The sequence below is a fragment of the Neovison vison genome, chromosome 11 (genome assembly GCF_020171115.1).
Source record: "Neovison vison isolate M4711 chromosome 11, ASM_NN_V1, whole genome shotgun sequence".
Lineage (NCBI taxonomy): Eukaryota > Metazoa > Chordata > Mammalia > Carnivora > Mustelidae > Neogale > Neogale vison.
Genome location: NC_058101.1, coordinates 76,200,169 through 76,222,598, shown reverse-complemented (window position 1 = coordinate 76,222,598; position 22,430 = coordinate 76,200,169).

Genomic DNA, 22,430 nt, shown 5'->3' with positions numbered 1-22,430 from the left:
AGGGGGATTTTTTCCAGTATGAATAGCAGCTACAAGACTATTTTGGTAAACCAAAAATTATGAGCACCGAACTAAGGTCGTTGCATTAGGTCTGAAGAGAAACAAAAGTATTAAACCTGTTATGGTTGCTTATTAATATGAGTGATGAAGGAAAGGAAGAAACAAGGGTTAATATCAAATTTTGAACTTTCATAGCTGATGGCATGGAGATGTGATATTTTTTCTGTCTTAATGTCCCATGAAAACTGCCTTGGAATCTGTGCATAATGGGCCTTTCATTTCAGGGGGCTTTATGTATGCTCTTTGATATAAATAACTTGATTTTAAATCTCAAAATAAATAAAACATTAAACATGAGACATATAAAAACTGCATCTTCAGGTAAGGGCATTTAGGAATAAAGAAAGTAATCTCTGAGAGTTATATAGCTAACAAAGGGCTCAACCAAGAGATAAATCCACTCTCCATAGAATTAATCAATTATTGATCATTTGCTGTGTGAAAGATGAAATGCATCAAACAATTAAGGAGATTATTTTATTCAATAGGTTATTACAATAGGAAGGTTCTTTGATATTAAGTATCATTTCAAAGAAAATGAGGGAGAACTGGGGTTCATGGAGCGCATTAACAAGGAAGTCATCAGAGAAATTTAAGGGAGGATGGAAGAATGATAAACAGCAGTCTTATTTGAAGGGTGGAGGCAGCAAATTCACAGAACATGCAAGAGAAGGATGGTCTTTTTTGATTAGCTATTTTTCAGCACACGAAAGCGTAGGAGATTTCTTGACCATGGCTGCTTTCAGAAACACAGGCATGGATAAAGTTCAACACTTTCATTTGTTATTCAATTAAAATGATATGTTAAAGTAAAAAACCTATGCAGTAGAGATCTACTTAGCAGTTCATGCTAAGTAGAGAATGACAGTATATTTTTTTTAGTAACCCCAATTAGTAGAGTTACTCTATGCAACATAATGAATATGTACATAATAGATAGTTTATTCCAAATTCCCTACCTTTTTTTCTCACTTTATTTTCCCTAGGTTTCAAAACATGTTTCTTGCTATGTACTTGAAGTGTCTGTACTTACATTCTCTTAGGAACTCAAAAGTCCAAATGCTCAAAACCTAACTCATTATCACGTTTTCTGAAACATGCTTATTTTATGTTCCTTCTACAAATATCCATCCAAACATTCACAGTAGAAACCTTAGAGTGACCCAAGACTCTTCCCAATCTCTCACCTCACACAGAGAATCAGTTGAAAATAACTTGTTCATTTTATAGCCTAAATTGCTCTATAGTCTATTTTTATGTCTCCATTACAATTTTTCACTTCTTATGTTAACATTTGCCTTGTCTTCTTACTCTTACCACAGTCCTCGACCATTGAATCTCATCCACTTTGTTGCCAGTTAAGTGTTGATAGAAAATAGTTCTTGCTTGTTCATTAAAAAAAGGAAAACATTACATGTTTTTTTTTAATTTCTTATGAGATTTAATCACTGTGCTGTTATATACATTCCTGTGTAATCACAAAGACCTTTATGCCATGGCACCAAATGGTTTTCCTAGCCTCCTCTGCTCTCACTTCACATCATTTTTGACCTTTACACTGGCATCAATATATACTTGAATACACTTTCACAGTATGTCTCCCATTCCTGGTATACAAATGTCCTTTTCATCCCGGCAGAAAATGCCTATGTATCCTGCAGGACCCAACTCACAGTTAACATTCTTTCTTTCTTCTTTTTTTTTTTTTTTTTTTTTTTTTTAGATTTTATTTATTTATTAGAGAGAGAGAGAACATGAAAGGAGAGAGGTCAGTGGGAGAAGCAGACTCCCTGCCAAGCAGGGAGCCCAACGTGGGACTCGATCCCGGGACTCCAGGATCATGACCTGTGCCGAAGACAGTCACTTAACCAACTGAGCCACCCAGGTACCCCTTAACATTCTTTCATATGATTTGAAAACTATTGGTTTGGATATACATTTGTGGGTCTTTTGACTTTGAAATTTAACCCTTTATTTTAGTCTCTTCTTCTCTAATCTAAATTGTGAATTAGTTGAAGACATAAATTGTAGGCAAATACAGTATAAGAAGGTAATTAAAGGTCTAGTCTAGATTACAGTGTTTGAATTCCATTTTGACCTCAGTATATATTAATTGGGTAACTTGGGGGGATATTGCTTAACATCTTCAGATCTCAAACTCCTCATCTATAAAATAGGAAAATTAATTAAAATTACCTTATAGGCCTTTAACACTGCTTTATTTTTTCTATGTGCATCAGTAAAGAAAATACTCATTAGACAAGGTGCTTACTGTAGAAGTACTAATATTTTGGAATCTTCATTATTACAATTGTTATCTTTAAGATCTCTAGCTCCTAATATAGCACATAATATAATAATAGTTTAATTGATCAGTAATGGTGTATCTGTGGTGTGCTTAGTAATAGTAACACATTTAATACTCGCAACCACTTTCTGAGTTCTGTTTCATTATATTATCATTACTGTTTGCAGGTGAGGAAACCAAGCCATAGAGATGTTGAATTTTGGAGGATTTAAACTTAGGCAATCTCACTTCAATGCCCTTATAAACAATCAGTATCTTTGAATGTCTCTGTATGGAATAAAATACTAGATTAGAATGAATTTATCAAGCATGGTTTGAATAAAACCAAAATTGAATAAGGATATTATCTCTAATATCCTTAATTTTGTATTGTAAACTAGAAACTTAATGGTTGAAGTATAGGTATTGGGTTTAAGTGTATTCAATTTTGGTTTTATTCAAACCATGCTTGATAAATTGAAGCCACAACTATAATACACATACAATGAATAGAGCCTGATTTGTTAGATTAGGCACTTAACCTAGCTCTCAAAAAGGAATTTAGGATAAACAAGGAAATAGATCAATTGCAACCACTTAATGTGCAGTGGTTAGTATAGGTCTCCATGACTGAGGACCTAGGAAAATTGAATCCTTCATGTCTAAAATAGGTACCTTCTAAGAAGGAAGAATCATCAAATTTGAAAAGTGGTTCTATTTTAGAAAATGAAAATTTTCAAAAAATTAAATAATTTTTTTTGAAAATAAAGTTTTGCCCATTCTAAAGTTGAAACTGTTGTTTTAATTGGATATAGTTTCATGCATTATAAACTATAATGAGGGGTGCCTGGGCGGACCAGTTGGTTAAGTGTCTGCCTTCAGCTCAGGTCATGATCTCAGGGTCCTGGGATCGAGCCCTGCTTTGGGGTCCCTGCTCAGTGGGGAGTCTGCTTCTCACTCTCCCTCTGTCCCTTTCTCTCCCAAATAAATATATAAAATCTTCAGAAAAATATAAACTATAGAAAATATGTTTTATATATATATATACACACTATATTACATTAATTATATTAAGTTTTATTTTTGTGAAATTCACTCAAAATATTTTAAAGTGATGTATTGAAACATAGGGGTTATAAAGGTAATTATTCATTTAATGACTGCATTTTAGATAGATTTATAATATTATAACATATAAACCATATGCTTACTTTTAAATATTATCCCATGGGGTGCCTGGTGGCTCATTGGATTAATTGTCTGCCTTCTGCTCAGCTCATGATCCCAGGGTCCTGGAATTGAGCCCCACATCAGGCCCACATCACGTCCTGCATCAGGTGTCCTGCTCCACAGGGAGCCTGCTTCTCCCTCTCCCACTCTTTCTGCTGTGTTCCCTCTATCACTGTGTTTCTCTCTGTCAAATAATTAAATAAAATCTTAAGAAAAAAAAATCTTCTAAAAAGAAATATTATCACTGATCTCTCAAATTAGACACATGAAGGACTGCACTATTTTAATACTCCACAAATGTAGACCTTGGGAAGAAAGAATAAATACCCACAAACATAGTTATCACTAGTTTTTAAAGGACTTCTTTTACCACTTAAATGAAACATGCATGGGAATGTTTATGAACTTAGAATCTTTTAAAAGCCAAATAGTAATCAATCAACTCTATATTCCACATATACACATAAAATTAGCAACAAAACTTTGTTGTAGTTAAACTCTTGATATGCCCATACATATGTATCATATTTCTTTCTTTCTTTCTTTTTTTTTTTTTTTTTTGGTAGCTTGTAAGGTGCAAAGTTCTTTTTTTAATTTAATTTTTAAATAAATATATAATGTATTATTGGTCCCAGAGGTACAGGTCTGTGAATTGCCAGGTTTACACACTTCACAGCACTCACCATAGCACATACCCCCCACAATGTCCATAATCACACCACCCTCTCCCAACCTCCCTCCCCACAACAACCCTCAGTTTGTTTTGTGAGATTAAGAGTCTCTTATGGTTTGTCTCCCTCCCCATCCCATCTTGTTTCATTTATTCTTTTCCTACCCCCCAAACCCCCCACATTGCCTCTCCACTTGCGCATATCAGGGAAATCATATGATAGTTGTCTTTCTCTGCTTGACTTATTTCGCTAAGCATAATACCCTCTAGTTCCATCCACATCATCGTAAATGGCAAGATTTCATTTCTTTTGATGGCTGCATAGCATTCTATTGTATATATATAGCAAATCTTCTTTATCCATTCATCCATTGATGGACATCTAGGTTCTTTCCCTAGTTTGGCTATTGTGGACAATGCTGCTATAAACATTCGGGTGCACCTGCCCCTTTGGATCATTACGTTTGTATCTTTAGGGTAAATACCCAGTAGTGCAATTGCTGGGTCATAGGGTAGCTCTATTTTCAACTTTTTAAGGAACCTCCATGCTGTTTTCCAGAGTGGTTGAACCAGCTTGCATTCCCACCAAGAGAGTAGTAGGAGGGTTCCCCTTTCTCGGCATCCTTGCCAGCATCTGTCATTTCCTGACTTGCTAATTTTAGCTATTCTGACTGGTGTGAGGTGGTATCTCATTGTGGTTTTGATTTGTATTTCCCTGATGCCGAGTGATGTAGAGCATTTTTTCATGTGTCTGTTGGCCATCTGGATCTCTTCTTTGCAGAAATGTCTGTTCATGTCCTCTGCCCATTTCTTGATTGGATTATTGGTTCTTTGGGTGTTAAGTTTGCTAAGCTCTTTATAGGTTTTGGATACGAGTGCTTTATCTGTTATGTCGTTTGCAAATATCTTCTCCCATCCTTTCAGTTGTCTTTTGGTTTTGTTAACTGTTTTCTTTGCTGTGCAAAAGCTTTTTATCTTGAAGAAATCCCACTAGTTCATTTTTGCCCTTGCTTCCTTTGCCTTTGGTGACATTCCTAAGAAGAAGTTGCTGCGGGTGATGTCGAAGAGTTTGCTTCCTGTGTTCTCCTCAAGGATTTTGATGGATTCCTTTCACACATTGAGGTCCTTCATCCATTTTGAGTCTATTTTCGTGTGTGGTATAAGTAAATGGTCCAATTTCATTTTTCTGTATGTGGCCGTTCAATTTTCCCAGCACCATTTGTGGAAGAAGTTGCCTTTTTTCCAATGGACATTCTTTCCTGCTTCATCAAAGGTTAGTTGACTATAGAGTTGAGGGTCTATTTTTGGGCTCTCTATTCTGTTCCATTGATCTATGTGTCTGTTTTTGTGCCAGTACCATACTGTCCTGATGATGACAGCTTTGTAATAGAGCTTGAAGTCCAGAATTGTGATGCCAACAACTTTGGCTTTCTTTTTCAATATTTCTTTGGCTATTCGAGATCTTTTCTGGTTCCATATAAATTTTAGAATTATTTGTTCCATTTCTTTGAAAAAAATGGATGGGATTTTGATAGGGATTGCATTAAATGTGTACATTGCTTTAGGTAGCATAGACATTTTCACAATATTTGTTCTTCCAATCCAGGAGCATGGAACATTTTTCCATTTCGTTGTGTCTTCCTCAATTTCTTTCATGAGTATGTTATAGTTTTGTGAGTATAGATTCTTTGCCTCTTTGGTTAGGTTTTTTCCAGGATCTTATGGTTTTGGGTGCAATTGTAAATGTAATTGACTTCTTAATTTCTCCTTCTTCTGTCTAGTTGTTTGTGTAAAGAAATGCAACTGATTTCTGTGCATTGATTTTATATCCTGACACTTTACTGAATTCCTGTACAAGCTCTAACGGCTTTGGAGTGGAGCCTTTTGGGTTTTCTACATATACTATCATATCATCTGCAAATGGTGCTAGGTTAACTTCTTCTTTGCCGATTTGGATGCCTTTAATTTCCTTTTGTTGTCTGATTGCTGAGGCTAGGACTTCTAGTACGATGTTGAATAGCAGTGGTGATAATGGACATCCCTGCTGTGTTCCTGACCTTAGTGGAAAAGCTTTCTGTTTTCCTCCATTGAGAATGATACTTGTGGTGGGTTTTTCATAGATGGCTTTGATTATATTTAGGTATGTGCCCTCGATCCCTACCCTTTGAAGAGTTTTGATCAGTAAGGGATGCTGTACTTTGTCAAATGCTTTTTCTTCATCTCTTGAGAGTATCCTATGCTTCTTGTTCTTTCTTTTATTAATGTATTGTATCACACTGATTGATTTGTGGATGTTGAACCAAACTTGTTGCCCTTGAATAAATCCCACTTGGTCCTGGTGAATAATCCTTTTAATGTCCTGTAGGATCCTATTGGCTAGTATTTTGGTGAGAATTATTGCATCTGTGTTCATCAAGGATATTGGTCAATAATTCTCTTTTTTGATAGGATCCTGGTCTTGTTTTGGGATCAAGGTGATGCTGGCCTCATAAAATGAGTTTGGAAGTTTTTCTTCCATTTCTATTTTTTGGAACAGTTTCAGGAGAATAGGAATTATTTTTTCTTTAAATGTTTGGTAGAATTCCCCTGGGAAGCCTTCTGGCCCTGGGTTCTTGTTTGTTTAGAGATTTTTGATGACTGTTTCAATCTCCTACTAGTTATGAGTCTGTTCAGGTTTTCTATTTCTTCCTGGTTCAGTTGTGGTCATTTATATGTTTCTAGGAATTCATTCATTTCTTCGAGATTGTCAAGTTTGTTGGCATAGAGTTGCTTATAGTATGTTCTTATTAATTGTTTATATTCCTTTGGTGTTGATTGTGATCTCTCTTCTTTCATTCATGATTTTATTTATTTGGGTTCTTTCTCTTTTCTTTTTGATAAGTCTGGCCAGAGGTTTATCAGTCTTATTAATTCTTTCAAAGAACCAGCGCCTAGTTTCGTTGGTTTGTTCTATTGTTTTTTTAGTTTCTATTTCATTGACTTCTGCTCTGATCTTTATGATTTCTCTTCTCCTGCTGGGTTTAGGCTTTCTTTGTTGTTCTTTCTCCAACTCCTTTAGGTGCAGGGTTAGGTTGTGTATTTGAGACCTTTCTTGTTTCTTGAGAAATGCTTGTATCACTATATATTTTCCTCTCAGGACGGCCTTTGCTCTGTCCCACAGATTTGGAACCGTTGTGTTTTCAGTATCATGTGTTTCCATGAATTTTTTCAATTCTTCTTCAATTTCCTGTTTTACCCATTCATTCTTTGGAAGGATGCTGTTTAGTCTCCATGTATTTGGGTTCTTTCCAAATTTTCCTCTTGTGATTGAGTTCTAGCTTCAGAGCATTGTGGTCTCAAAATATGCAGGGAATGATCCCAATTTTTTGATACCAGTTGAGAACTGATTTAGGACCCAGGATATGATCTATTATGGAGAATGGTCAATGTGCACTAGAGAAGAATGTATATTCTGTTGCTTTGGGGTGGAATGTTCTGAATATATCTGCAATGTCCAACTGGTCCAGTGTGTCATTTAAGGCCTTTATTTCCTTGTTGATCTTTTGCTTGGATGATCAGCCCATTGCAGTGAAGGGAGTGTTAAAGTCCCCTACTATTATTGTATTATTGTAGATGTGTTTCTTTGATTTTTTTTTTTTTTTTTTTAATCAAAGAGAGAGAGAGGGAGAGAGAGCGAGCACAGGTAGACAGAATGGCAGGCACAGGCAGAGGGAGAAGCAGGCTCCCTGCTGAGCAAGGAGCCTGATGTGGGACTTGATCCCAGGATGCTGGGATCATGACCTGAGCCGAAGGCAGCTGCTTAACCAACTGAGCCACCCGGGCATCCCTGATTTTGTTCTTAATTGGTTTATATAGTTGGCTGCTCCCATGTTATGTGCATAGATATTTAAAATTGTTGGATCTTCTTTTTGGACAGACCCTTTGAGTATGATATAGTGTCCTTCCTCATCTCTTATTACAGTCTTTGGCTTAAAATCTAATTGATCGGATAGAAGGATTGCCACCCCTGCTTTCTTCTGATGTCCATTCACATGGTAAATTGTTTTCCACCCCCTCACTTTAAATCTGGAGGTGTTTTCAGATGTAAAATGAGTTTATTGTAGGCAGCATATTCATTTTATTTTTTAATCTATTTGACACCCTGTGTCTTTTGATTGGAGCATTTAGCCCATTAGCATTCAGGATATCTATTGAGAGATATGAATTTAGTGCCTTGTATTGCCCGTTACTGTATATTGTCTCTGTTCCTTTCTGATCTACTACTCTTAGGGTTTCTCTTTGCTGTAAGGACCCTTTTCAACATTTTCTATAGGGCTGGTTTGGTGTTTGCAAATTCTTTCAGTTTTTGTTTGTCCTGGAAGCTTTTTATCTCTCCCTCTATTTTCTTTCTTTCTTTCTTTCTTTTTTTTTTTTTTTTAGATTTTATTTATTTATTTGACAGACAGGGATCACAAGTAGGCAGAGAGGCAGGTAGAGAGAGAGAAGGAAGCAGGTTCCCTGTTGAGCAGAGAGCCTGATGTGGGGCTCGATCCCAACTCCCCGGGATCATGCCCTGAGCCAAAGGCAGAGGCTTTAATCCACTGAACCACCCAGGCACCCCCTCCCTCTATTTTCAATGATAGTCTAGCTGGATATAGTATTCTTGGCTGCATGTTTTTCTCGTTAGTGCTCTAAATATATCATGCCAGTTCTTTCTGGCCTGCTGGGTCTCTGTGGATAAGTGTCCTGCCAAGCTAACATTTTTACCATTGTATGTTACAGTCTTCTTTTCCAGGGGTTTTCTTTCAGGATTTTCTTTGTCGCTAAGACTTGTAAATTTTACTATTAGGTGACAGGGTGTGGACCTATTCATGTTGATTTTGAGGGGGATTCTCTGCACATCCTGGATTTTGATGCTTGTTCCCTTTGCCATATTAGGGAAATTCTCTCCAAAAATTCTCTCCAATATACCTTCTGCTCTCTCTCTTTCTTCTTCTTCTGGAATCCCAATTATTCTAATGTTGTTTCATCTTATGGTGTCACTTATCTCTCAAATTTTCCCCTTGTGATCTGGTATTTGTTTGTCTCTCTTTTGATCAGCTTTTTTATTCTCTGTCATTTGATCTTCTGTATCACTAATTCTTTTTTCTGCCTCATTTATCCTAGCAGTGAGAGCCTCCATTTTTTATTGCACCTCATTAATAGCTTTTTTTAAATTTCAACATGGTTAGATTTTAGTTCTTTTATTTCTCCAGAAAGGGCTTTTATCTCTCTGGAGAGGGTTTCTCTAATATCGTCTGTGCCTTTTTCAAATCCAGCTAGAACCTTGAGAATCATCATTCTGAACTCTAGATCTGACATATTACCAATGTCCGTATTGGTTAGGTACCTAGCCTTCGGTACTCCCTCTTGTTCTTTTTTTTTGTGGTGAATTTTTCCGCCTTGTCATTTTGTCCAGATAAGAACATATGAAGGAACAAATAAAATACTAAAAGGGTGGCAAAGATACCAGGAAAATGTTCTTTACCCAAATCAGAGAAGACCCCAAATCTTGGGGAAAGGGATAAAGGGGATAAAAAGAAGTTCAGAAAAAAGAAAACAAATAAAGAAAAATATATAAAAGATTAAATATATATATATATATATATTAGACTGGTGACTAGAACATGGTCACCCACTTAATTTTGGGAGTACTTTGGTCTCTTAGAAGAAACTACCTCCAAAAATTTTAAAGAATGAAAAACATATATAAGGATAAATACAATGAACGGATGGAATATGTCTATAAAGATGAACAAATATATATATGTATTTTAATTTCTAAAAAAGGAGTCAATAAAGTTGGTTGGGAGAATAAAGAAAAAGAAAGTGGAGAGAATTTACTCAGGCTGGAGAGTAGAACAAGCCTGGAACTAGATTTAGGGTATATTTTGATCTATTAGAAGAAGTTGTACTCCAAATTTTTTAGAATAAAAAACTCTATGTGTATACAAAAAATAAAGTTAGATACAATGAAGGAAAAATATGACTATAATAACAAAGTTTCAAAAAAGATTATTATTATTTTTTTAATGAAAGGTATTGTTAAAAAAAAACTAGTTAAAAAACGTTAAAAGAGGAAAGGGTAAAAGTTAAAAAAAATTAGCAGAAGGAAAAAAATAAAATTCAAAAAAATTAATTAACTGCAAGCCTAAAGAACCATGGGGAGAAAGCCATATAGTCCGTGCTTTGCTTTCTCCTTCTCTGGACTTCTGCCCGTTCTCCTTGGTAGGTGAACTTGGTCTTGGCTGGATTTCTTATTGATCTTCTGGAGGAGGGGCCTATTGTAGTGATTCTCAAGTGTTTGCCCAAGGCGGAATTGCACTGCCCTTATCAAGGGCCAGGCTAAGTAATCCACTTGGGTTCACTTTCAGGAGCTTTTGTTCCCTGAATGTTTTCCAGAGCCCCACTCCTCAGTGCGCTCTCAGAGAAAAGTGCTCAGTCACTCCCGTCTCCCTGGCTTCTGGCCAAGTTTGGAGATAAGCGCTCAATCACTCCCATCTCCCTGGCCTTCAGCCACAGTCCGAGCTCACCAAGTCTGTGACCGGTTCAAGGTAACCCCGAGTTGAAAGCTCACTCCTCGGCTGTTTCTGTAGCTGGCTTCTCCACTCTAATACCTGTGACCTCTGCAACACTCAGACACCCCGATCCTTCTGTGACTCCGTGGGACCTTGGGCCATGCTGACCCTGTGTGGGCTTCACCCTGGTTTAGCCTCTGGAGCAATGTCCCTCAGTGGAGCAGACTTTTAAAAGTCCTGATTTTGTGCTTCTTTGTTCTGCCGCTTGCCGTGAGCTGGCCCCTCCCACCGCGGTCTATCTTCCCATCACTTTGGATTCACTTCTCCGCCGGTCCTACCTTTCAGAAAGTGGTCGATTTTCTGTTTCTAGAATTGTTGCTCTTCTTCTCTTCAATCTCCTGTTGGAGTTGTAGGTTTCACAATGGTTTGATAAGCTATATAGCTGATCTCCTGCTACCTGATGTCGTTTCAGCCTGCGACTTCTATGCCATCTTGACTCCTCCCCCCCATATTTATTTATCTTATTAATGTTATCACATTCATTCCTTACAGCACTCTTAAGCAGCTCATATTTGTATTCATATTTTAGAAATGAAGAATCTGAGCTTTGAATGATGCATTATGACCAATGAACACATATCAATTTAATTGGCAGAGACAGAACACAAAGCCAGATACTTTGATTCAAGAGCAATAAATATTTTATTGAATCTATTTATTTTTGAGACATGTCATTTCAATTCTTATTAATTCTTATTAAATAAGTATCATCTTATTTATGTTAAATAAATATTAAGCAATGTAAGTCATAAGTATGCATCTTTTCTGATAGGATGAAAAGGAATACTGCATTATGAAATCTTGGAAAATAGTATAATAATTCCAAAGAACATCTATTATTTTATATTGTATTGTATTATCTAGATCAGCCCTTTGTTTAACTCTAATCTTGATTATTTGAAATGAAGAAAAATATTTTTCTTTCCAATGCTTAGTGAACTTTCTACTTTAATTAGTAAATGTATTCAAATGTTTGTTCACTTATTCTGTAAATATATTTGAGTATATAGTAAATGCCAGGCACTCTGCTTGAGGTATTCAGTACTAAATGCCTCATGGTACATGACTCTAGCTGTTCTTTGTTTCTTACCTTCACAGAAAGCAAACAGGTTATTTAAAATGACAGGAGTAGGGCACCTGGGTGGCTCAGTCATTAAGCATCTGCCTTTGGCTCTGGTCATGATCCCGGGGTCCTGGGATGGAACCCTGCATTGGGGAGCCCGGCGGGGAGCCTGCTTCTCCCTCTCCCACCTCCCCCTGCTTGTGTTCCCTCTCTCACTATGTCTCACTTTGTCAAATAAATAAATAAAATCTTAAATAAATAATTAAATAAAATGACAGAGGTAGAATTTTTTTTTATTCATTTTTTCATTTTAAGTAGGGTCCACACCTATCACAGAGCCTAACATGGGGCTTGAACCCACTACTCTGAGATTAAGACCTGACCCAAGATCAAGAGCCAGACTCTCAACCAACTGACCGACCCAGGTCCTCCAAGGGTAGCATTTTAGAAACATTCAACTAAGCATTGAATTGTCCTTGTGAGGAATAATCGTATTTAAATTCTATCCAAACTGGTTTTGTCTTTTTGTGCATTTTTTTGGTCCTCTTGGATCTTGGTCTTTTCCTTATTTTCTCTTCTGTTGCATTTTACCCTGCATTTGGATGGTTGCAGTGTTAATGAACTAGTATGTGAAATGAAAGAATTGCCATTTTCTATCTGAAAACTCAAAGTTTATATATATTTTTTTGTTTGAAGTTTTTATTTTATTCTAGATAGTTAACATACAGTTTAATATTAGTTTCAGGGCACAGGCTTATCTATATTAGAGAAAGAGAGATGAGGAGAAGTAGGAGAGAGAGAGAAGCAGACTAATCCACTGAGCAAGGACTCCCCCCATCCCAGGAGGCTCAATCTCACAATCCTGAGATCATGACTTGAGCCTAAATCATGAGTGGGGTTCAACCAACTGAGCACACAGATGCCCCCAAATTTATATTTTAATCCCAACAATATATTTTCAAGATGTGTAACATCCTCTCTGCTCAATTTCAGTTGCATCTCTTTCTGAAGATGGTTCTCTCTACCCTGGATTTTGTTCTTAAAATAGTTTTAAGAACATTCTGATACTTAGTGAGAAGAGCAGATCTTCTAAAGTAAATATTACAGAAAAAGAATTGTCATTCTAAAGACTATACAAACTCTTCTCTTCTCCTACAGCAGTGAAGGGTTTTTATTATTTAAAAAAATCTTGTTCCCATTACAACTAGGTTATAGTGGAGCAAAGATTTATGAAAATGACATATAAAATAAGAATTTATAGATGAAAATAATAATGTTATTATACTACAGTGGTCAAATCCTTAATGATTATTTTAGTATCATAAGAAAATATTGAAATTTAAACTGAATATAAGAAGGAAAATGAAAAAAGTTATAGACATTCTAACTTCTAATTAAATATTATATATTGCCCTTGAAATTAAACAAAAAGCAATAAATCAGTAGGTATTTGCTCAAATTTGCTCAATTAATTACTCATTGACATTGTATAAATAAAAATGAATCAAAGAACATCCTATTTAAAAAGAAAAAACTATATTTTGCACTAAGATGATAATTAACCGGTATAGAAACAGTATTTACCATTTCTCTACTTCCATTACATATGATTATGCTTTTTAGGGATTTTTTTGGTTATTATAACATAATATATATCAACAAGGGATCAGTAAGTAGCCATGGTATAAAACACTGTCTTCTTAAGATGTTACCAAAATGTGTGCTTTGCCACATTTAAGAACTTTAAGATGAAACAAGCAATTTAAAAATCACTATGTAAATGTATCATTCTTGTTAAGCAATTAATTACTTCCATTCCATTTAACTGCAAATAAGAAATGCAAATAAGAAATAATTTGGCTTTGCTCAGCTGCTTGGATACTGTTGGTTAAATCCTTTATTTTTTATGTTGTTTTAAAGATCACCAGAAGTAAAAATAAATGTAATTAGAATAATATATTCTTGTGTTATTTAATGAACATAGAAAATAATAACTCAAAAATACGTATAGTTTGAGAACAGGTTTTGTTTTGTTTTAAATTATTGTTTAGAATGCCTTTTACTTTTTTTGGTTTTTGAAAGAACTTTGGTATCTCCATTTGTTCCACCTGCTGTAGCTCCTTTTCCTGCTCCTCATCACCTCCCACTTTTCCTTCCCCGAAGAAAGATTTGAGAAAGAATGGAAAGTCTCCAATCACCCCAAAGCTATGCACTAGATTCTCACTCTTTTACATAGGCTACTCGGTCATATTGGCCTATTGTGGATTCAAACACTGGGTGACAGTTTCAGCTTCATGTTGTGTGATCTTCCCTGCTAGTAAAGAGCTCTGTGCTCAGGTGAGGGTATCGTACCTTCTTTCGATGTCCCAGCCCCTCACTGTTGTTAGAAAACTTTCTCATTCATTCATGCAATAAATACTATATTCAATACCTACTAAGGATCAGGCAGTCTTCTAGGTCAAAGGGATAAAATAATGAACAGAACAGCATCTCTTTCCTCATGTAATTACTATTTCTTTGGGTGGAGACAGCAAAAAGTGCAATTAAGCACATTAGAGATTAGATAAACTGGCAGGGACTGCTTGTGACATTGTAAGGTGAGAATTAAATGATGAGTAGAAGGAACCACATGAACATCACAGAAAAGAGTTTTTCAAGGTCAGGCATTTTAAAGAAACAAATTCTGAGGAAAGAAAAAGTGAGGGAAGGAAAGCCAGTGTGGCTGAAATTAAATGCATGAAAGGTGGGTGGTTAAAGGTGAATGTGAAAAAGAAGTGTGAGTACAACTCATGGGCCTCTAAAAACAATGGTAACATAATTGCAGTGTCTTGGTTGGAGGAAGAATTACCTCTAAATGGACTTCAGGTAAGTCCGCAGGAAAGACCATCTTTTCTCCAGTGTACATCAGGGTGAAGGGGAAGTTAGTTTCCTAGTTACCACCCCGCTCCAACACAAACCTCTGCACACATTCAGCTCTACTTGCAGATGTAGAATAGCTTTGCAAATAGAAATAACATGCATATGGAGAGTCCATGTGGGACTACTTGCAAAGGAGTTGTTCTTCGCCATGGAAACAAGCTGGGCTGAAGGGCTAATGCCAACTCCAGTCACAATCACTGAGTTATGTGATAGAACAGAAACCAAGGTTTTTCCACAAAGTATCATTAATGAGTCCAGGTTCAGACCACAATAGTGGAGGATCTGGCATTGGGGTCCACTCTTTATGTAGCTTAAGTACCCACCCCAACTCTTAAAGAGTCGATCTTCCAAAGTCTGATTAGCCTGCCTCTGCTAGACTTCTGTGTCCTCCTCTAGAATGCAGGGAGCAGAGGGAGAACTTAGCACCTGAAACCATTTACACCTATTAGTCTTTCTTTTAATGAATACTACTCCAGAAGGTCTGGTGTGGGTCCTATGCGGTCACTGTCCTTGTTTTCCTGATATTTATGTGTTCATGAAATGACTAGAAAGACAGAATTACACCAGGAATAAAAACCTTCATAAGCATGGTCTACCTGGAGACTTTATATTAAAATACATATAAAGAGAACTTTATATTTGCAGGAATTTTTTCCCATTAATTCTTGGAAGGATTTTTTTTTTGTATTTTAAAATTATAATGGAATAATATTAACATAAGTACCTCAATGGTTCCTCAACACATAAATTCAACTAATTATGAAAATTTTGCTATTTAATTTGTTATATATTGAATTCTTGCATAAAATGTTTCCATTTCTTGATTTTCTTTTCTATTGTACATAGTTGTCTGTTCAGTATTAACTTTTACTACATTTTAGGTATTTACTTCCCTTGTTAGACTTGCTATGCATCTCAACCTCACAGACCCCAAACCAAATCCAATCCACTTCCTTTTCACTCTGTGAAAGTGTTTGATGTATATTTCTTGGCTGCAAAACAGATTCCTGTAAGGCTACATTCCTTAGACACATATCTCTCCTTCACTTCCCAAACCCAGTCCATTATCAGTTACTTCAAAACTAGCACCTGGGTGGTACAATTTGTTTAAACCTCTGACTCTTGGTTTTCACTCAAATCATGACCTCAGGGTTGTGAGATCCAGCCCAGTGTAGGAGTCTGCTTGTAACTGGCTCTCCCTCTGCCCTGCCTCTCCACACACATGTTCTTTCTCTTAAAAAAAAAAAAAAAAAAAAAAAAAAAAAAAAGAAAGGTAGATCTAATTGTCTCCATTTCTCTTCAACTTCTTTTTTTTTTTTTAAGATTTTTTACTTATTTATTTGTCAGAGACAGAGGGAGAGAGAGCGAGTGAGCACAGGCAGACAGAGAGGCAGGCAGAGTCAGAGGGAGAAGCAGGCTCCCTGCCGAGCAAGGAGCCCGATGTGGGACTCGATCCCAGGACCCTGGGATCATGACCTGAGCCGAAGGCAGCTGCTTAACAAACTGAGCCACCCAGGCATCCCTCTCTTCAACTTCTTTATGAAATCAAATGTTGTTACTCATTGGCCTATTATGATGGTCACCTACCTGAGTCTCTGCACCCTCTCCAAACTAGCTGTCCCTTAGGGATCTTTTCAAATGCAAAATTGCATAACATTCATCCATCTTAAAATTCTTCATTGCTCTTTATTGTGTCTTTAATAATATTTTACTTTTTTTTTAGCTAAAATAAACATGTTCAGTTTTTAATTGACTTTGAAATATATGATCTGAATTATGCTATTCTTTTTTAAATTTATTTTTATCTTTATTTATTTTTATTTTTTATGAATTATGTTATTCTTTTATTGACTAAAACTTTCCTTTATTAAGTATATTTTTTATTTTAATCACTTTTTATATTCTATTTTAGACATATGTTGCTTTTGTTTGTTTGTTTTTACAACATTGCCTGCCTTATTATATACCTTGTTTGCATTAGTTCTGTAAATGTTCACATTTTCAACATTGAATAATATGCTTAAAACTTTGCTTTCCAAATTCAAACATTAAAAATCCAATCTGTTGACCCTATGTGAATGATAAGAAAAATGGTACACTGTCACAACCATCTTCTTTCTTCATCTCACAACACTTAACATTTTTGTTCATATATTTCTATACATTTTTGTCAGAGATCATTATTTTAAAGTAATATTATTACCTTATGCCATCATATTTAATTAACAAAAAAAGTTCATTAATTAATTACTATATAAACTTCTTTAACTCCATATTTAACTGGAACCAGTACCCACTGTCAGTATTTTCTTTCTTACTTTGGCCTCCCATTTCATGAATTTATTATTTGACTCCATCTTTAATTAGTTCATATATATCTTCTAATGAACTTGCCCAAAGACTAAATCAAAGAGTTTGGAATCTGTGTATTTGCAAATGTGTCTTGGTTTTCAATTTAGTCTCAAATTATTATGAAATTCAGGTGTCATAGTCTCTCACATGTGAAACTTTGCAGATGTTGCTTTACTCTTTCTTGACTTAAATGATGGCATTGAAGACGACTGAGGCTTTCTTTTCTTTTTTTTAAGATTTTACTTATTTATTTGTCAGAGGAGGGAGAGAGAGAGCAGAAGCAAGCAGAGTGGCAGGCAGAGGCAGAGACAGAAGAGGCTCCCCACTGAGCAAGTTGCCTGATGCAGGGCTGGATCCCAGAACCCCAGGACCATAACCTGAGCTGAAGGCAGCCACTTAACCAACTGAGCCACCCAGGTATCACAAGACTGAGGCTTTCTTAAAACCACCTTTCAAATGACTGGCTTCACCTTTGGGAATGCTTGTATTGTTTTGTTTTGTTTTTATTTTTTAAGATTTATTTGTTTATTTGACAGACAGAGGTCACAAGTACACAGAGAGGCAGGCAGGGAGAAAGAGGGGCAAGTAGGCTCCCTGCTGAGCAGAGAGCCTGATGTGGGGCTGGATCCTAGGACCCTGAGATCATGACCTGAGCCAAAGGCAGAGGTTTTAACCCACTGAGCCACCCAGGCACACCCCCCTCCCCCGCCCTTTTAAGATTTTTTTTGTTTTGATTTTTAATCGATGACATTCAAGGTGGCAGAGAAGGCTAGTTCTCTGCTCTTATTTGTGTTTTTCTACCTTTTCCTGCCCCACATCTAAACTGTATCTTCCTACCCTCTTGTTTGACTGGACCGTATGACTGGTTGTGTCAAATAAAATATAGGTACAAATGATTCATCATAGTTTTTGGCTGAGAAAAATTTCTTGTGAATGATTCTCTTATTCTTTGTTTTCCTTTATAAATGACTTTGCAAGTCATATAATTAAAGATGAGGACACCAAAAATATAAGCAGCCTGGGTCTCTAAAGTACGATTTGGAAAGTTGCTTGGTACACATTGGACAAAATAGTTTGTAAAACTATTACCTGCAGTATTTGGAAAGGCTGACCAGCTGCTTACAGAACTGGTAGTTCTAGAGAAAGTGATGGAGATTGGCAGAAGGATAAAAAGGGTATATGGAATATTGGATGTTTGAATATATTGAAAGAAATTTTCTATCTCAGCTTGGAAGTTTTGAACAAATAGGTGAAGAGTATATAGAAAACAAAGCAACACACAAACACACCCACACATTCACTATCATCAACTGCAGGATAAACAGAAAGATCTACAAGAAAGAAAATGTAATCTTATTTTACTATGTGGTTAGTTATGAGTAGAATTTTCATATTTATAGTAATATAAGCAAAGGATACTTATTTGACCATACAGTACAATCAAAATATGTAGAAGAGATGAACTGTGTGTGTAGGAGAGAAAGTAAGTTTGAAGAAGATAGGAGTCAACATAAATAACTAAATTACAGGAAAAAAAGAAAAGGAAGATAAGATACAGCATGCACTTTAGAAATATGAATGTGAATAGCAGAATAGAGGGCTAAAATAATTGCTAGCAGTCGTCATTCTGTAGTAGGTTAGAGCAGGTAAAGAGAAGGGGAAATGTGCTATTGTTTTATCTTGTTTCCTGATTTCACTTTTTGTACATAACTAAAATAATATAAATGTATTATTTTTATACATTGTTAAATAAAAGAAAATAAATTATAGTATTAATATTAAAATGATAATACTTAGACTCGATTTAATGAAAAATCATTTTTCCATAGTTTTATTTATTTTTTAAAAGATTATTTATTTATTTATTTGACAGAGTGAGAAAGATCACAAGTAGGCAGAGAGCCAGGCAGAGAGAGTGGGGGAAGCAGGCTCCCCACTGAGCAGAGAGCCCTATGCGGGGCTCGATCCCAGGACCCTGAGATCATGACCTGAGCGAAAGGCAGAGGCTTAACCCACTGAGCTACTCAGTCACCCCTATTTTTTTTTTTAAATTTTATTTATTTAGTTGACAGAGAGAGAGAGAGCAAGCAGAAGCAGGGTGAGGGACAGAAGCAAAGGGAGAAGCAGGCTCCCTGCTGAGCAGGGAGCCCAATGTGGGGCTCTATCCCACCACTCCAAGATTATGACCTGAGCCAAAGGCAGACTCTTAACCAACTGAGCCATCCAAGCGCCTTTCCATAGTTTTATTTTTTATTTATTTTTAAAGATTTTATTTATTTATTTGACAGACAGTAGTAGGCAAGTAGGCAGAGAGGCAGGCAGAGAGGAGGAAGCAGGCTCCCTGCTGAGCAAAGAGCCCGATGTGGGGCTTGATCCCAGGACTCTGGGATGATGACCTGAGCTGAAGGCAGAGGCTTTAACCCACTGAGCCACCAGGCGCCCCGCCTTTCCATAGTTTTAAAAAACATTTTATAACATATAATAATGTTGATGTTCATGACAAGGGTTCCTGTGTTCAAATACATTTGGGAAACGACTGTATTTCCTTTCTTCAGATTCACAGTGCACTTTGCTCCATTTATTTACTTATTTGTTTATTTTACATTTATTTATTTACTTATTTGTTTTTTAAGTAATCTCTACAACTAACACAGGACTTGAACTCACTACCGTATAATCAAGGGTAGCATCCTCTACTGACTGAGCCAGCGAGGTGCCCCTTCACTTCACTCCGTTTAGATGATTATGGAAGTACACGAGGAGAAACAAAAAGCATTTCACTTTTGTTTGATTCGTTTTTCTCAAAACACATTTAAACCTAGGCCACTTTTTTTTTAGCCTAAAATTTATTTATCAAACAATACTTTGTGGGAGACTGTATTGCAAATCCTGGTTCTGTGTGTATTCTTCTTAAACCTACTTATATAATATATCCCAAGGATTTTACATAAAAATATTGTGTAAGATGTTCTGGGTCTTGAAATATAAAAGATTGCTCTTTAAGATTCTATTCCATTCCTTATATTGTCCAGGGATAGAAATAATTATATACAGAGTCTGCTGAGAAAACTATTTTTATAAGTATTATTTCAACAGAAGTTCAACTTACAAGTGATAGAGAACAGATACGTGGAGCTAAATACATAAACCGGAGCATGACAATACAGTGTGGGTAAGAGCTGTAAGCTTCACAATGGGACAGAACAACAAAAAAATCAGTGTCATGTTGACATCAGGGCTACTGAGGGAAGAAGAGAGTGTCAGTGTGTTCAGAGGATTCATACCAAATACAGGTAGACAGTTAGGGAAGTGAGAGCTGCGTTCCCATAGATACCCCATTCTGCATTTCAGAGTGGCCATGTGCAGAGTTTGTACTGCTTCCTGACAAACGTATGATAAAGTTCTTAAAGTCTTGCTGGTTATAGGAATATAATTTTGTTTTTTTCTTCTGTTTTAACTGTTTTGTTGAGATATATTTTATATACCATATTGCACACCTATTTAAAGTATACAATACCATTTTTAAGAATTATATTCAGAGATGTGCAACTACCACCAAAATAGAACATTTTTCTATTTCAAAATGAAACTTCATACACATTAGGAGACATTTTGCATTCTCAAACCCACTCCCAACTCCTGGTTCTGGCAACTGATGATCTACTTTCTGTCTCAATAGAGTTGTATATTCTGACAGTTCTTGTAACTGTAACCACAATATATGTGGTTTTGTGAGAGATTTTATTTCACTTATCATAGTATGTTCAAGGTTCATCCATAATATAGCATATTACCAATGCTTCAATTTTTCCCTGTCGTTCAGTTAATTCACAAATTTCTGAAATGTTTAATTTTAGTTGTTTTGCTAATTTTAGTTGTTATTATTTTGTAGGAGAGTTGACCATTTCTCCTAGAAAGATGCTCATTTCATCATTCTTGAAGTCAATCTCCTTTTTTAACTTTTAGTTTCTTAACAAAAAAGATATCAGCTTTTTAAAAATTTTAGTATATTTTATCAATGCATAATATTTCTTTCTTTTTATCCTTTCACTAACATGTAACAGTAAACAAATAGTCCCTGAGAAGTAAAAGAATTCTGGATCACATAAAAGTGAGTGTGTATGTGTGTGTGTGTATACACCTTATATGTGTTCCAGGCATATAATATTTTTGAAAATGCTTACAGTCCTACTTACAAATTGCAAAAGAAAACTGCTGAAGTCTTATTATAAAGTGAGCAGTATTTTGGACAGGTTCCCTATGGTTTTCTCTTAAAGCTCTGGGATTTTTTAAAGGTCAGCAACCAATTGGTTTGTCATTTGATACATAGGTGACTTGAAATAAATCAAAACAAGGAATGGAAAATATTTTAAAATGAGAACTCTATAGTTGCCATCCAACAGAGAAGCCTTTATATGCTTTAGATCCCTGAAAATATAAGAGGAGGTAAATGTTTTGAAAAATATCCATAGGGTGCTCAAAGATAATAAAGTACAAAAATATAATTTGTAAAATATAACACAAAAGATTTATGTAGTATTCAAAATGTAGATCTTTATCTTATGAGCAATTATCCAATGCCTAGGGCATTGCTCAAAGAGAAGTGAGTCCAAATAATGGGACCTCCTGTGTGCTCTTTGACAAGAGAACTCTGCAAGGATCATGAAGCCAAAGAACAAAGCTACTTTCACTTAGAATCTTTAAACAACTAATTGACTTTCTAGATTAGATTTAACTTTTTTCTTGGGTATATAGCAGGGGTATGAGGGTTTGAAAGGACTTTAGTTCTCTGCTTCAATAATAAATGATTTCATCAATGTTAAGGATCGAAGGTATACCTGGAATGCAGGTCATTTATTTCTTCAACTAAAAAAAATAAAGAGAAAAGAACATATCAAAGCTGTACTAGATGCTGGGGTGAGAAAGTTGAAATTCACTTGTATCACATAGGATACTGCACTCAGAGAACACTCAATATCTATTTTGCAAAAGAATATAATAAAAAGTCTAATTATTCTAAGTATAACATTCTAATTCTAATTCCAAAATTGAAATGCCAATCAAGTCTTAACAGATAAAATTCTAAACTTAAAAACATTTGATTGGATATATATAAATTTAGGAATACATGTTATTATTTTGATTACAAGTTTGTTATTAAAAGCTTAGTAATTATGTATACACACACATAAACATATACACTTGTGATTATCTTTATTGTACGTTGTGTTGATCTCTTTGAGATGTTAGCTA